General features: G+C 46.8%; 1 pseudogene across 1 annotated transcript in view; it reads right to left on the minus strand.

The window, feature by feature from the left end:
• Positions 1-16,355, minus strand: part of LOC147420361 (dephospho-CoA kinase-like) — a 68,915-nt pseudogene that overhangs the window by 34,246 nt on the left and 18,314 nt on the right. The window contains exon 2 of the transcript XR_015186932.1: positions 8,544-8,660. The product of XR_015186932.1 is annotated as a dephospho-CoA kinase-like (transcript). The remainder of the gene's footprint in view (positions 1-8,543; positions 8,661-16,355) is intronic.

The raw sequence follows: 16,355 nt of genomic DNA on the forward strand, positions 1-16,355 counted from the left end.
CAATGATGCATGTAACCAAATGGGACGCGGAATTTGCAGAGCCAGTGTGTGTCCAAACATCCTAAATCAACTAAGACAATGAGGCATCATTTTAACACCAAGTCACCTATACACGATCCTCCGCTAGGCATAGAGGAAGTCTAAAATCTCAAATGCAAAGAAACTGGGGCAACAATGCCAGGTCGAATCGTAATTGTCCCACCATGAGATGTTGTTCAAGGGCCCACATAAAATCTATCTAATCACTCGAGCAAACCACCGAACTGCCTTCTAAAACCCCACGAAAATTGCAATGATTGTGGAGTGCAAGCTATAGATGAAGTATGCCAAGCATATGTACCAAAAACTACAAAAAGGGATTTGTCCCAAGCATCTCTCTCACACGGTGCCACGTATCGTAAAGATGGGGTCTAAATGACTTGCCAAATCTTGGAGCTCTCTTAAGCTGAAGTGGGGACATAGATGCCCATCACACCAACCAGGGTATCATCAGTAATCCACATCACTTTACCATGTACGAAAGTACCATGGTCACGTACATTATGGCGCCAACAAGGTCCCATAGAAATGCTTACACCACTCCTAGAATACTGTTGTCCAATCAAAGTTTCCCAAAATGTATGAGAATCCCCAGGTTACAGCTTGCCACATCTACGATAACTGTCTATACATAACTTGTGCTCCTGCACAAGGAGTATATCCACATCTCGGTCTGCATAAGAACGCAAATCTCTACGAAGAAAATTCTGTCCAGGACCACTGATGCTAGTGTGGTGCAAGCCATTGACATTCCAATAGACAATGTGTAAATCCATGTGTCAACCAATGATGAATTTAAAGCCTCAAAGGCATACATCAACCGTGTCAACAGCTACAAGAGTGAGGATCAATGTCGAGCTCTCTTGATCCCTCGCCAAAGCAGTGGAACAAGAGCTAATGAAAGCGCATCATCATCATGTGGTAGTGATTGTAGAAGTTGTCCTGGGGGAAAGGAGCGGGTAGTTGTAAACCAAGAACCAAAGGTGTCATAAGAGCATCATAGTGGGGAGACTACTGCCGACTCTGACCATACTCGCATGGTGCGAGGAATCAGGGTAGTATGGTCCACATACATAACCAGTGGTAAACAATAGCAGTCCTCTGTGTGTAGCCACTATATAGCTCCTATGCTTTGTGCAAGTCTATATAGCAATGCATGCCTGCCTGAAAGATGTGGCGAAGAACAAAATCCATCACTGAGACTTTTGTCCATGTCTCTGTGTCAGCAAAAGGTAGTGAGAAGAAGTGCGTGGGAATCTGTCGACTACCTAGAAGAGAGCGTGCCTTTTGTGCACATCGTAAAATGTCCAACCAAACCAATAACGGACCGAACATAAGGGGGTGGTGGGGTGCACAGGAGAGATGGAGAGGGTAGAGTGCCATGGATTTTTTTTTTTTTGGGGGGGGGGGGGGGGGGGGGGATGGAGGGGCAGTGTCAGCGGGAAGGGGTGGAATGGGAGAAGGAGCTGGTGAAGATGGCAGAGGTAGAAAGTAAGTCCTTATAGCCAAATGTAAGGTAGTCCTGGGTGGATGCCGCGAAGTAGAGGATATGTCCGCTTTGAACCAGTTGGGTAGTTGAAACCCGTGACTGTGAGGGAGTCAGACTGTCCAGGTGGTGGATGTGGTGCTGCAAGAGGCGTTGTCCGCCAAAAGGTATGGTGACAAGGGGCCTTCTGCCAACCCTCCGCTATGCCCTGGAGTGGGGGATGTTGTGGCTCAGGTCAACAAGGAGGGTGGGAAGGGAAGTCTCTCACCCCAAACTGATGGCACCTGAGACACTGATCGAGGCAACCTTTAACCACCAACCTCTGTAGACGGACCTGCTCTGTGCTAAGATCGCGAAGTCGTACTGTATCCGAAAAATGGGTGTCACCAGGAGCATAGACCTGTATACCCTCGTGATTATTTGACACCCCCTCTTTCAGGTGGGATCAATGGTCCCTATTAATTGGGGGCGGTGGGATTGGTTTTGTGTCGTTCGATGGCGGATTAATCCCCAAGTGATCACCATGTGATCACAATTAAAGTGAACCCCATGAAAACTCGATGTAAACGTCAAGTGATTGCGAAATGATCGTCGTGTGAATCCCAATCAAGATGTGATCACCTTGTGAACCCACCTATTTCAAAGTGATTACTGTGTGACCCCAACCATCCCAAAGTGATCTCCAAATAAACACCATGTGATCCCCACCCCGTCATTTTTGCTATATCATTTTACGTTCTCACCTCCATTTCAAGTGACGCACGATAGCTTAGTGGGAGAGTCATAGACTCGCGTGTGGAAGGCCTTCGGCGGGGGCTCAATCTGTCACAAGGCGGGCACCACGTGCCAATAGAAAAGAGCAGACTGAACAGACTTTTAGCACTTCAATAACAACCGAACTAAGAGAGAGAGAGAGAGAGAGAGAGAGACGACACGCGACATGGAGTGGCAGAATTCCACCCCAGAGAGTATTGGCCCCAAACCTTGGCGCCCCTTTCGGTATTTCTTTATATTGCATCAACACAGTACAAGCCGGTACTCGAGACTCTGCACCTTCTCTAGGAAGCATGCCAGAGCATGAGCCCTTAGCACATATTTAAAGGCCCTTGGCCTATGAAAAGCAGTTTACATGAAAAGCCTTCAAACTCAAAAGCTTCTGGACCAAAAGCAATGCCAAAAATCTGTCAGCGTAAATCACGGAAATCTGTAAAGCTTGCCACATCATCAGCCAGCACAAAAAGCGAAAATCCGTACAGCCTACCACGTCATCAACCAGTGTAATTTTCAGAAATCTGCCACGTTATCAGCAGCTACACAATTTCTTGTGCATGTGTGTGTGTGGGTCTTGCTTTATTTCCTTTATGTCACTTGGGGCCCCATCGGACAGGGTCCCCATAAGTTGGTAGGACTTCTTCTTCTGTTACTTGTTCTTCTTAGGGTTTAGGCCCCTCGGCCGCCGGCATCTGCAAGTTGGCTTTATTCTTCAGGGCTTTGACACGTCAACAGTTTGTGACATCTCCACTTCTTGAAAGAGAGCAATCGTTCGCGATTACAACATATCTGCAAAACAACTTAAGTTAGCTCAAAAATTTCCGAGGGTCATTCCGAGGGACGTTCCGAGGGACAATCAGTTTGCTCTTGTTGTTAAGGAGTTAGCTTCTCCTTTCGGCTCTTTTGATCAAGGAGTTAGCTTCTCCTTTCGTCCAGATCAGAGCTCTTGATATTTCAGCGTAGTAAAATTAGCCATCACACTCGGACCGCACTGGTCTTCCATAGATGTCTTGATGCACTAAAATTACATACCCAGGCAATCTCATCCAATTAGGAATATTCAGTGGTTGGCACATCACAATGCAACACAAATGCTCACATATGCATGTTACAAGACATAGAAACATAAAGCTGCCGATGAACACTCCTCCCGCATAACCTAACAAGGTCCAGGTCGGGAGATAATCAACGACTCCCTCATCACTCCTCCCGCATAACCTAAAAAGGTCCGGGCCGAGAGATATAGAGGCCTTTTACAACCAAACGCCCCCCAAACCGCAGCTTGCGTCGTTTGGAGGTACTGAGAGTAACCACTGCTCAGACTTCTTAATACTCCTCCCGCATAACCATCCAAGTATGGGCCGGGAGTCACAACAGCAATACTCCCCCCGTAAATAACCACAGGGGTCCGGGCCATGAGTACAAACAGCACTTTTCAATAATTCAATACTCCCCCGGCAAATAACCACAAGGGTCCGGGCCATGAGTATGAACAAGCATTCTCAAACATCATTTCTCACTACTCCACCCGGGAGTAAAATCACTAAACATTGAAACCAGTATTACAACCAAAGTCAAACAATTCAAATCGGCACCAAGACACGTTCAAAACAGATACCATCCATTTCAAACAAATTCCAAACAGGATCAGCAAACAAGTTCTCAAACAGATTTCAAACTTAAAAAGCAATCTCGACATCAGTCGAGCTCGAAAAGTTGACTGACTTTCCATCCTGAAACCTGCACCAAAAAATTAGGGTTAGGTTCATTCCATAGGGTCGTAGCCAAGCACAGCATGGTCCATCAGCTCTTGGACAAACAGTGTTTCTTTGGCGGCGATGGTAGTCCCAAGATAGCAATCGCACTAGACCTCCAAGGTCATCTGCTCGTGAAGAGACATCTACTGGGAGATGTCGAGAAATTTCAAGTTAAAATCTGCTAGGGTTTCCATGGCAAGCATTTCAAGATACCCCACTCTACCAGAAGTTGCACTTTGAAGGAAGATGTCAAAAACCATATAACTTTGGGCAAAAAAATTTCTTGAAAGCTTGCCAAGTCCTTGGAGTGTGCGGCACATCTGCATGGCACTGCTTTTGAGAAAAATAGTGACTTGAAACAAATCTTGGATCCTTCTCTTGCAAGTGATCTTAATGATTTATGCCCTATAAGACATGAGCGGTGAAGACGGGAGCGCGCCCGACGCGCGACGTAGCAAGGGTGGGAGTGGCTAGTAAGTCCGGGATCGGAGCACGAAGCCAAGATTTCCATGACCTTTGGAAGTGCGATCTTGCTCTGTCTGCTCTTTGGTAGGAGCGGTATGCTTTCAGAAAAGCACACGGCTGATGCTCTGATACCATTGTCACAAGGCGGGCACCACATGCCAATAGAAAAGAACAGACTGAACAGACTTTTAGCACTTCAATAACAACTGAACTAAGAGAGAGAGAGAGAGAGAGACGACACGCGACATGAAGTGGCGGAATTCCACCCCAGAGAGTATTGGCCCCAAACCTTGGCGCCCCTTTCAATATTTCTTTATATTGCATCAACACAGTACAAGCCGGTACTCGAGACTCTGCACCTTCTCGAGGAAGCATGACAGAGAATGAGCCCTTAGCACATATTTAAAGGCCCTTGGCCTATGAAAAGCAATTTACATGAAAAGCCTTCAAACTCAAAAGCTTCTGGTCCAAAAGCAATGCCAAAAATCTGCCAGCGTAAATCACGGAAATCCGTATAGCCTGCCACATCGTCAGCCAACACAAAACGCGGAAATCCGTACAGCCTACCATGTCATTAGCCAACGTAATTTTCGGAAATCTGCCACGTCATCAACAGCTACGCAATTTCTTGTGTCTGTGTGTGAGAGTCCTGCTTTATTTCCTTTATGTCACTTCGGGCCCCATTGGACGAGGTCCCCATAATTTGGTAGGACTTCTTCTTCTGTTACTTGTTCTTCTTAGGGTTTAGGCAATCTTTTGATTCTTGAGAATAAATGAACGGTCCGCATCTTCCCAAGATCGTGGACCATCAATCCCACTTGACAAGAGGGGTGTTCAATCCCACTTGACAAGGGGTGTCAATAGTCCCGAGGCCTGTATACAAGGTGTGCCGATCATGAACCTGGTATAACTACGCCCCACCTAGCATCTACACTAGTAACACAACCTAAAGTGAATCAAGAGGTCAGCGCCCGCATTCACATACGGCCAGGAGACAGTGGTGTATATTGATGCTTACACTTACCTTGGAGTGGTTTTCAGTGGACCAGCATTTTCATCGAGGAGAGCAGCAGAGACTAGACTGACAAGAGCCCACGCAGCATTGGGTAGATTGGAGAGGATGTGTTCACATGTTCAGTTTCAGGAGCCTCGGACGAAGCTCTAGCTCTTTGACACTTTGGTGGCTTCTGCATTGCTCTATGGATTTGAGATTTGGGGACCTTCATTGGACCATCATGGGAGGACAGGTCGCAATGATGGATGGGGGGATATGGAGAAGCCACTAGTCTCTATGATCTCGCGGCTCATTAGAGCTAAGGCTTCAGTACCACGTGCCATTATCCGGGCAGAGCTAGCTGCCCCCCCACTAGTGGTCGAGACGCTCACCAAATCTATCTCCTTCATACACCGCATATGGAAACTTCCCAGAGACGGATATGCCCGCCTTGCACTTGAGTCCTCTCGACAGTTAGCCATGTAGGGAGATACAGCATGCTGGTATGGGGAGATGACCTCACGGTTTCAGGCGCATGGGTTCAGCATAGACAAATTGCCTCCCTTCCAGTACTCACTAGATGCACCCTCTCTAACTCTTACACAGTCCGAAATCACCAAGCTCATCCGTCAGGACTTGACTCAGCTAGACACCAGGAGGACATGGATACAGCCAGCACAGGAGTTGGGCACGAAGATGGCTTTCTACAGAGAGCATCTTCTCCAGCTTACGGAGGACGGTCTTGTGACGAGGCCCAGATACATGGACACCCACTTGTCTCATGGGATACGATGTGCTATTGGCCAGATACGCACATCTTCACACCAGCTGCGGATCGAGACTAGGAGATACAGTGGAGTACCGGTAGAGGCCAGGACATGCCTCCTGTGTGACATGGAGCCTGAGACAGAGTTGCACTACACATGCCACTGCCCCGTCTACTACGAGATGCATGGCCGCTTCCACTGCTTGTTCAGAGAGGGCTTCGGACCACTCTCCAGAGTCGAGCGGTACGAGGATCAAAGATGCTTGGATCTGTTTTTGCTTGAGCTGCGCAGACACAAAGAGAGCCTAATGAGGGGAGAGGCTAGCCAGTCTCAGAGACGGATCATAGACTTCTTTAGAGCAAACATTGGGCACCCGGAGGAGCTACTACAACAGGAGAGCTCGTCGCCTCACACCAGAGGCACACTAATCGACCGAGCAATCGAGCTAGGGAGATCCAGACGCCCACAACTGCGAAGGACTACACAGCATCAACGGAGGCTACATCAGAGGATTCGGATCACTTTGGCCCGACATGCACGACGCCCCGTCAGGCTATTGACCATGGATGAGATCCACCAGCGACCGATGCAAGATCTTTTGTGATTTAGCTATCCCACCTAGCTACTTAGCTCACACCTAGCAGTTTAGGATTCCATAGTATTTATTTTATCATTTGTCATTTTTGTTATTCTGACTTTGTATCAGATCCACCACATTGTAACTTTCTGGTCTCATAGGTCACTTTGGCCTTTTGAAGACGTTAATATAACATTTCATTTCATTTTCATCTCTCTCTCTCTCTCTCTCTCTCTCTCTCTCTCTCTCTCTCTCTCTCTCTCTCTCTCTCTCTCTCTCTCATATTGTGTGAGGAACTAACCCGCAAGCCACGTAGGCAACTGAGTTGGTACCCTGCTAGACTTGCAAAGCACAAAACGGTCAGTGAGAGTCTGCTCACACCAACAGCAGCCTACCTGTTCACAAGGTGTGGTCAGTCCAGCGCAAGCAGAGACTGCCATGCATGCTATAGCAACAGCAACTTGCTGCGCGTTCACACCTCGAAAGGCAGTGCAGGCTAAATTCAGGATTTCGTAAGGTAATAACCTTACGGCAATAAACTTACGACAAATGTTGTAAGCCCGTCATATGAATTACAGGGCAAGCACAGCAGCAATAGCAAAACGCAAGTCCTCACGGCGTGCAAGTACTGGTGTGACAGTGTGCAAGTGCTGGCGTGCAGGAGTGATGGTGGGCAAAGCATGCGAGGTCTCTTAAATCTCCTCTTTTTCTCTTTTATCTATCTCTCTCTCTCTCTCATAAAAATATGGGCTTACACCCTTTGTATTACTTAAAAGCCACGAATGGAAGTCACAGAAACCATATATCAAGAGACAAACGAAGGTGAAAGTAATAGGCAAGAGAAACCAAACTAAGGTAAAAACCTAAGGCCAGTACAGGGATAACAAGTCGTCTGGAGACAGACATAGGCACTGCCTTTCACTCCGACGAGAGAGAGAGAGAGAGAGAGAGAGAGAGAGAGAGAGAGAGAGAGAGAGAGAGAGAGAGAGAGAAGACACGCAAGAGAGAAGAAGAAGAGAGACTATATATTAAAGAGAAGAAAAATAAAACATACCCTTCAAAAATTGGAAGGGTGCTCCGTTGTACATGGGCTGAAATTCCCTCGTATATACATTCCCTTTCTGCAGAAAGGCAGTGCCAACAAATACATGTGAGTGGTGAAAAGGAGAAACCGAGAGACAACTTACAAGGACCCCAGAAAGGAAAACAAATTAGACAGCGCAGGCTGCATAGGTAACAAGTAGCAATGAATGTACGGGTGGGAGGGGAGGAGGGGGTGAGGACAAAGACCTGGCAATCAGCTGCTGTCAGCAGCAAACCTGACAAGGCAACTCCAAAAAAGAGAGAGCACATTGCTATGGGCACGCATGCCAAAGAAAATGGGAGGTTTGGCGCACAGTAATGTGATACAGATGAGCCTCTCTCTCTCTCTCTCTCTCTCTCTCTCTCTCTCTCTCTCTCTCTCTCTCTCTCTCTCTCCGGATAGTTTCCTACGACGTTAAAACTCTCTTCTTCTTCTTCTTCTTCTTCTTCTCTCTCTCTCTCTCAGGCACAGGTAGATAAGCCTTCTGCTGCATTCTTCACAATGCAGTGTGCACCTCAACTTATAATTTAATTACTTAATATGTTCATACATGTGATGGTGATCAGATATGCTAAGTCACTCACACGGACAACAGATACTCACGTGAGCCACTTTGTCAGCATCAATAATAGGCATTCCTAAACATTGAAACTCATTCGAAGCTGTGCTCTTTCCCGAAGCAATACCTCCTGTTAGTCCCACTATCCTCATCACTCTGCCCTGAAAAAAAACAGGGAATTAATCATTGTAGATTCCACATGTTCCTTGTCAACTTTATAAACCAGCAGAAATGGTAAGAAAAGCTCTCTCTCTCTCTCTCTCTCTCTCTCTCTCTCTCTCTCTCTCTCTCTCTCTCTCTCTCTCTGTGTGTGTGTTTGTGTGTGTGCGCGCACGCACACAAATAAAGCGGCTGATTTCTATTACTTGAAAATCCCTCAAAATTCCCAAATGGTGCCGATTCTGAGGGCAAGTATATCATTGATTACAAAGCAGGCCCTAAGGCGACAATCGCAAAACTGTATACACTGGATACAGCTATTGCATATTAAAAACCTGAACCTCCAGAAGCCATCAGCAGTGAAAAGGACAAGAAACATCTGCAAGAGTTCTAACGTCGGGCATTGCCGACCAAGCTGTAAGATCTAATAACAATACACAGTGGAAAAACAGAAGGGAGAGAGCAGTCGATGACAAAGCTAAGGAAGAAGAGGCAATTGACATCAGCAAGAAACTGCAGAACGATGCATCAACTAAGTACTTCACTAGAGCTGACAAGGAGCTATCAGCCAGAATAGAAACCAATTCGCTTGCTGAAGGTGGCTGCTAAGGACCAGAGTTGGAGAGCGAACTTCAAGAAGACTGTGGAGGCAACTTTGATAATAACCACCTTTTGAAAACCGGATGAAGAAACCTGATAAAGCAAGTAGAGAGCGAAGTAGCAAGTCAACAACAGCACTCAAATAACCCAATGCAACGACAATCCAATGCGGAGAACACAAAAATTAAGGAACGCAATGAAGAAAACAGAAAATACAGAAACCAATGAAATCAAACAAAAAAAAAAACTCTAAAAACAGACTTCACCCCCCCAACACACACACTCACACACCCCCCAAAAGTCAACTTACACAGCATGAGGAAAACAAAGCTTGCAAAACCTAAACTCCACACACACACACACAAACTAGAGCAAGGGAATGCAAGCTGAAGGAATCCAAAAACAAAACAAGAAGGAAAACAAAGAAAAGCAAACCCGTCCATCAGCCTTGACCAGAGATTCGCCAGGTTAAATAGCTTCTGAACCTCCACGAAGACCAGCAACCACGACTGGATATAGGGCACTTAGCTTGCAAGGTCGCTACAGGCCATGAAGCGGGACTAGGGAGCCCCTCCAAATTGTCTCCTACAATGCACGGGAGAGGGCATCGACGCAAGCTAATGCTCTTAAGTGTCTGAGCACCAAACAACGTGGCAAGGGCAGCAACCAGCTAAACCTTAGTTACAAGGAATGGTCATTTTCAGGCTTCCGTTCAATGCTCTCATTCCACCTTCCCGTTCTGAATCCCCATTCCGTGTTTCAGCCGTGAGTATCCGTAATAAGGAATAGCAATTCATGCCCCTTTCCATTCCCCATTCCTCGTTCAAATTTCCATTATTGAGCTGTATTGGAGACGAGAGAGCACCATGCATGCGTTCGGGGGTAAAAACCGCCCAAGCTTGCGAAAACTGCTTTGTGCTGGCAGCTCTTGGGCATCTGCTTTTGGACCAGATGCTTTTGAGTTTATAGCTTTTCATGTAAACTGCTTTTCATAGGCCACGAGCCTTTAAATATGAGCCAAGGGGTCATTCTCTAGCATGCTCCGCATGAGATGTAGAGGATGGAGTACCCGCGATGTACTGAGTTCAAGCAATATAAAGAAATACCGAAAGGGGCGCCAAGGTTTGGGGCCAGTGCTCTCTGGGGTATAACTCTGCCACTCTCCGTCTCATGTGTCGTGCATCTCTTTCAGTTCAGTTGTTATTTGAAGTGTTTGAAGTCATTCGGTCTGTTCTTTTCAGTTGGCATGTGGTGCCCGTCTCGTGACATGCCACAACTCTTATATAGTCTCTACCTCCCGTGTAACTGGATCACCCGAGGTTGGTGAATCGAAACAAAAATATACTTGTGGAACTTAGAACCAAATCTGGGAGAGAAGACCATCTCCCCACTGTGAGGAATGCTCGAGCTAAGTGTAATCGGTTCCTAGTCCAAGAAGGATCACTATCCACCTGTACAAAGCAACATGGCAACATGCTATTCTAAGGTTAAGGGAGGTAGGTGTGTCATGAATGGTATAGTCTCCAGGGATCAGTCTAGAAGACAAAGCACAGATTCTACTAACCGGCACACCACAAATCCAGCAACTACCGAAATGGCTAAAGGAAACATCCGCAATGATACTAACTACACTATGGGCTAAAGCACATCCTCCAACGTCACAAGAAATGGGCAAGAAAACCAAGAAGGACTAGACAACACCGTGCATGGTACTCCGCTGAATGGAGCCCAGTAGTAAACTGAAGATAATAACCTGGAAGCCCTCTCTGAAAGAGAGAAATCCTCAAAAGTACGCTCTGAGGTAATAACAGACTCAACTCCACGTCGGAACAAAGCAGACACTGTCACTAAAAGCTCCAGAGATAAAGAGAGAGCTCTCTGCAAGATAGGAAGCCCCCTTCCTTCTCAATCCTGGGAAAAAGAGAATAGGTACCGCCAGAAAAGAAATCTGAGACAACATGGAGTAAAACTACTTCCTCTGTAACTGAATAGAAAAACCCGAATCTAAAGGAACTCGAGACTTGAAGAGGATCACACCATCAATAAAATCGAACTGCTCAGAATAGGAACACCTAAAAGGTCGTCACCTGAGGATCATGTTTGTCAAAGAAGCCGTTGAGGTCCAACAGAACCTAGCTACTAAACCAAACTGAATAGGCTCACATAGCAAACAAGCCACCCGATTCTACTTCACTTCGCAAACTGATGGAATTTATATGACAGAGCTCTATAGACCATTATGTGATATCGACCCTCACATGCCCTTGGATAAGCTTACTAAGCAGCTATGTCAAGCAATTCACACATCCGCATCCATAGCTTTTCCACATTCATGTCCAATTGGTAGGTAGCAAAAGTCCACTTTGGTCCCACAAAATAGCTGGTATGGTGATGAGTATAGGGACTTGAGAATTACATTGCAAAGAGAACTGGCACTCAAGATTATTACCTATAGGCAGTCCCATATTGGTTTTAAACGCACGGTGAAGTGAAAGAAAAGGGCATTCCTAGCCCAACTTGAGAGAAATTTATATCAGCCAGGATTCTAAGGAGGTATGCAGGCTTTACAGAGACGCAGCAGTATGCCTACTATCATCTCCCCGATACATGGAGTCAATATGCAACTCAGCCCATTCCCTCCATGTCACCAGAGTGTGACTACTATCTATCCTTTTTGTTGATTTCTTTCTTATTATCTATTTACTTTCACTTTTTGGAAACACCCCTCGGGAAATCTAACTGCCCTGCATTGCATAGCTAGTGTGGAACTATCCAGAGGGAGTCCAGGCCTGAGGGCAAGAGAGCACTAAGGTTGGACAAGGACTATGGTTAGCCAAGTGGGGTCATTGACTAGCCAAAGTGGAATCCTTTGCTACAGAGGCTACATTTCAGTTCTGGATGTGGCCGCAGTGTACAAAGAGGGTCGGATGACCTAGAAAGATACAATGGCAGCATCTCCTAAAATTTAGGGAACTGCTATTTTGGGACCTGAAAATGTGTTGACGTCATTACCTCCGGAATGACAAAGGGAACATTTTCTTACTCTGCCGTGAAGTCAACTGGGCAAGCGGTTGGGAGATTTTTAGGCGGCAACCCCGAAACAGGAAAATGCTTGTAAATGTGCCAAGTGGCACCTTCTGGTGCACTTGCCTCATGCAACAAGAAGTGGCGCTGAATTTAGGAGAGGGAGAGCCTCATTTTCAGATTTGTCACAGGTTAAGAGCTATGGAGTGCTTGCTTTCCCTCTTATGCACAGTGCAGTGCCAGGAGTGATGCCCTGCACGCTACGCACTGCCCTCTCTCTCCCCTTTGGCAGTATGTTATGCCCCTCTAGTGGGCTCTTCATTTGACCAATGTACAGTTGTGTGGGTTCATGCGCGATTGCCGAGGCAAGAGCCTCTTGCACAGGTACTGGATTAGCTAGCGGCTAATCCCCCCGCAGGTACAGGTGAATTCGGAGAGGTTTCAAGCTAGAAATCTCGTCCGATTCAAAGGGCAAGTAGCCCTACAGGTGCGGGAGCTCGAGGACTTGCTACGGATGCGACCGGCACGCGAAACGGAGCCCAAAGCAGTAAATTACAGCCTGCTGTGTATTTTTGCAGGTTTAGGGTTTTGGCCCTAAACGGACCCTAATACCCCCAGGAGGTTCGGGGACGCAAGGGGACCGCTGTACAGGTGATCTGGCGCATTTTCAGGGCTGAAAACAGAGAATTCAGCGTGCTGCAGATTCTCGCCAGGTTTTGCAAAGTGCCCGTATGCGTCGGGAAAGTCAGTCAATGCGTGGGAATACTGACTGTGAAGGCTCCCCCTGTGAAGGCTAATCCCCCCCTGCAGGTACAGGTGAATTCGGAGAGGTTTCACGCCAGAAATCTCGTCCGATTCAAAGGGCAAGTAGCCCTACAGGTGCGGGAGCTCGAGGACTTGCTAAGGATGCGACCGGCACGCGAAACGGAGCCCAAAGCAGTAAATTACAGCCTGCTGTGTATTTTTGCAGGTTTAGGGTTTTGGCCCTAAACGGACCCTAATACCCCCAGGAGGTTCGGGGACGCAAGGGGACCGCTGTACAGGTGATCTGGCGCATTTTCAGGGCTGAAAACAGAGAATTCAGCGTGCTGCAGATTCTCGCCAGGTTTTGCAAAGTGCCCGTATGCGTCGGGAGAGTCAGTCAATGCGTGGGAATACTGACTGTGAAGGGTTCTAGTACAGTTATGCTGCCGAAATCTGGCTGGAACAGTGGAAATTCAGCCGAGTTTGTGCGGGGCAGCTTGTAGGGAACCACAGCGTTTATTCCCTCTTTTGAACAATAAAGAAATATCAAAAGGGGCGCCTAAGTTAGGGGCCAATCTGGTGTCTGTCTACTCATACAGGTGCAATCTAGCAGCCTGTATCCCTCTCCCCTTTGTTGTGTCTTGAAAGTACAGGTAAAATAGACGACTAATAATGGGTGAAAGCTAAATCAAGGTTTAAAGTAAAGTCTACCGCCCTTTTTGGAAGGAAGAGGCCGGTTTCACTCCACACTTGAGCCTCGTCTATCTATCACGGGAACGGGCACCACGTGCCAGCGGAAAAGAACAAACTGAACAACTTTAAGCACTTCAAATAACAACTGAACTAAGAGAGATACACGACACGAGACGAGAGTGGCGGAGTTCCACCCCAAGAGAGCACTAGCCCCAAACATTGGCGCCCCTTTCGGTATTTCTTTATATTGCTTTAGCTCAGTACAACTCCATGGCTCTGCTTTGCATCCCCCACGGGTAGATTGCCAGAGTGAGAACCCATGGGTCAATTTGAAGGCCCTTACCCTCTAAAACCAGTTTACATGAAAAGCATTCAAACTCAAAAGCATCTAGCCCTAGAAGCTGCCAGCGTCAATTCCGGAAATCCATATAGCTGCCGCGTCAGCACTTGTAGTGTGAAACATGGAATTCCGTATTGTTTGCCACGTCAGCATGTCAATGCAAATTGTGAAAATCCGTACAGTTGCTACCACGTCATCATTCTCTACTCTTTGTGTGTGTAGCTATTTTACCATAAATAATATGACATAAATGAACTTTTAAATTCAAAAGGCAGTTGGCTTTGGAAGAAATGAAATGATAAGTACAAAAACAATTTAGTCTTAGAATTATTTTGTACAATGTTTGTAAGAATGAAGCCTCATTCCAGTATACAAAGTAATAGAAGAACTTCCCAAGTAGTAAATGGAAGTGTAATCCAGTGTAGGACAGCTTGCCAAAGCTTTAAAAAAACCTTCCAAGACAAGATAGAGTCCTTACCTGCATCCATCTGAAACCATCCTGTTCAATCGAAAAAGGGCGGTAGACTTTACTTTAAACCTCGATTTAGCTTTCACCCATTATTAGTCGTCTATTTTACCTGTACTTTCAAGACACAACAAAGGGGAGAGGGATACAGGCTGCTAGATTGCACCTGTATGAGTAGACAGACACCAGATTGGCCCCTAACTTAGGCGCCCCTTTCGATATTTCTTTATTGTTCAAAAGAGGGAATAAACGCTGTGGTTCCCTACAAGCTGCCCCGCACAAACTCGGCTGAATTTCCACTGTTCCAGCCAGATTTCGGCAACATAACTGTACTAGAACCCTTCACAGTCAGTATTCCCACGCATTGACTGACTTTCCCGACGCATACGGGCACTTTGCAAAACCTGGCGAGAATCTGCAGCACGCTGAATTCTCTGTTTTCAGCCCTGAAAATGCGCCAGATCACCTGTACAACGGTCCCCTTGCGCCCCGAACCTCCTGGGGGTATTAGGGTCCGTTTAGGGCCAAAACCCTAAACCTGCAAAAATACACAGCAGGCTGTAATTTACTGCTTTGGGCTCCGTTTCGCGTGCCGGTCGCATCCGTAGCAAGTCCTCGAGCTCCCGCACCTGTAGGGCTACTTGCCCTTTGAATCGGACGAGATTTTTGGCGTGAAACCTCTCCGAATTCACCTGTACCTGCGGGGGGATTAGCCGCTAGCTAATCCAGTACCTGTGCAAGAGGCTCTTGCCTCGGCAATCGCGCATGAACCCACACAACTGTACATTGGTCAAATGAAGAGCCCACCAGAGGGGCATAACATACTGCCAAAGGGGAGAGAGAGGGCAGTGCGTAGCGTGCAGGGCATCACTCCTAGCACCACACTGTGCATAAGAGGAAAAGCAAGCACTCCATAGCTCTTAACCTGTGACAAAACTGAAAATGAGGCTCTCTCTTCTTCAAATTCAGCGCCACTTCTTGTTGCATGAGGCAAGTGCACCAGAAGGTGCCACTTGGCACATTTATAAGCATTTTCCCGTTTCGGGGTTGCCGCCTAAAAATCTCCCAACCGCTTGCCCAGTTGACTTCACGGCAGAGTAAGAAAATGTTCCCTTTGTCATTCCGGAGGTAATGACGTCAACACATTTTCAGGTCCCAAAATAGCAGTTCCCTAAATTTTAGGAGATGCTGCCATTGTATCTTTCTAGGTCATCCGACCCTCTTTGTACACTGCGGCCACATCCAGAACTGAAATGTAGCCTCTGTAGCAAAGGATTCCACTTTGGCTAGTCAATGACCCCACTTGGCTAACCATAGTCCTTGTCCAACCTTAGTGCTCTCTTGCCCTCAGGCCTGGACTCCCTCTGGACAGTTCCACACTAGCTATGCAATGCAGGGGAGTTAGATTTCCCGAGGGGTGTTTCCAAAAAGTGAAAGTAAATAGATAATAAGAAAGAAATCAACAAAAAGGATAGATAGTAGTCACACGCTGGTGACATACCCCCCTCTTGAAATCTCAAACGTCCTCGTTTGCATCTATGTCGTACATGCTTACTGTCAACACTGATGTATTGAACACCTGTCGACACATATACGACACATACATGCTCATTGTCAACCCTGGTGTATTCAACACCTCGTCGACTCATGTATTGCCTGCGTGTGAACCCTGTCCCAATGACATAGTGGTAGCTTCGCACTAAGCCATTGCTTTGAGTCACGAACTTTCCAATGACAAAATGGTAGCTGCACATTTTGCCACTGTCTTATAGTACACGTTGGATCCCGTAACACTTTCGAGCATACCCAAACCGACAGTTTAAGAATGCA

The sequence above is a fragment of the Adiantum capillus-veneris genome, chromosome 28 (genome assembly GCF_014529385.1).
Source record: "Adiantum capillus-veneris isolate H3 chromosome 28, ASM1452938v2, whole genome shotgun sequence".
NCBI classification, from domain to species: domain Eukaryota; kingdom Viridiplantae; phylum Streptophyta; class Polypodiopsida; order Polypodiales; family Pteridaceae; genus Adiantum; species Adiantum capillus-veneris.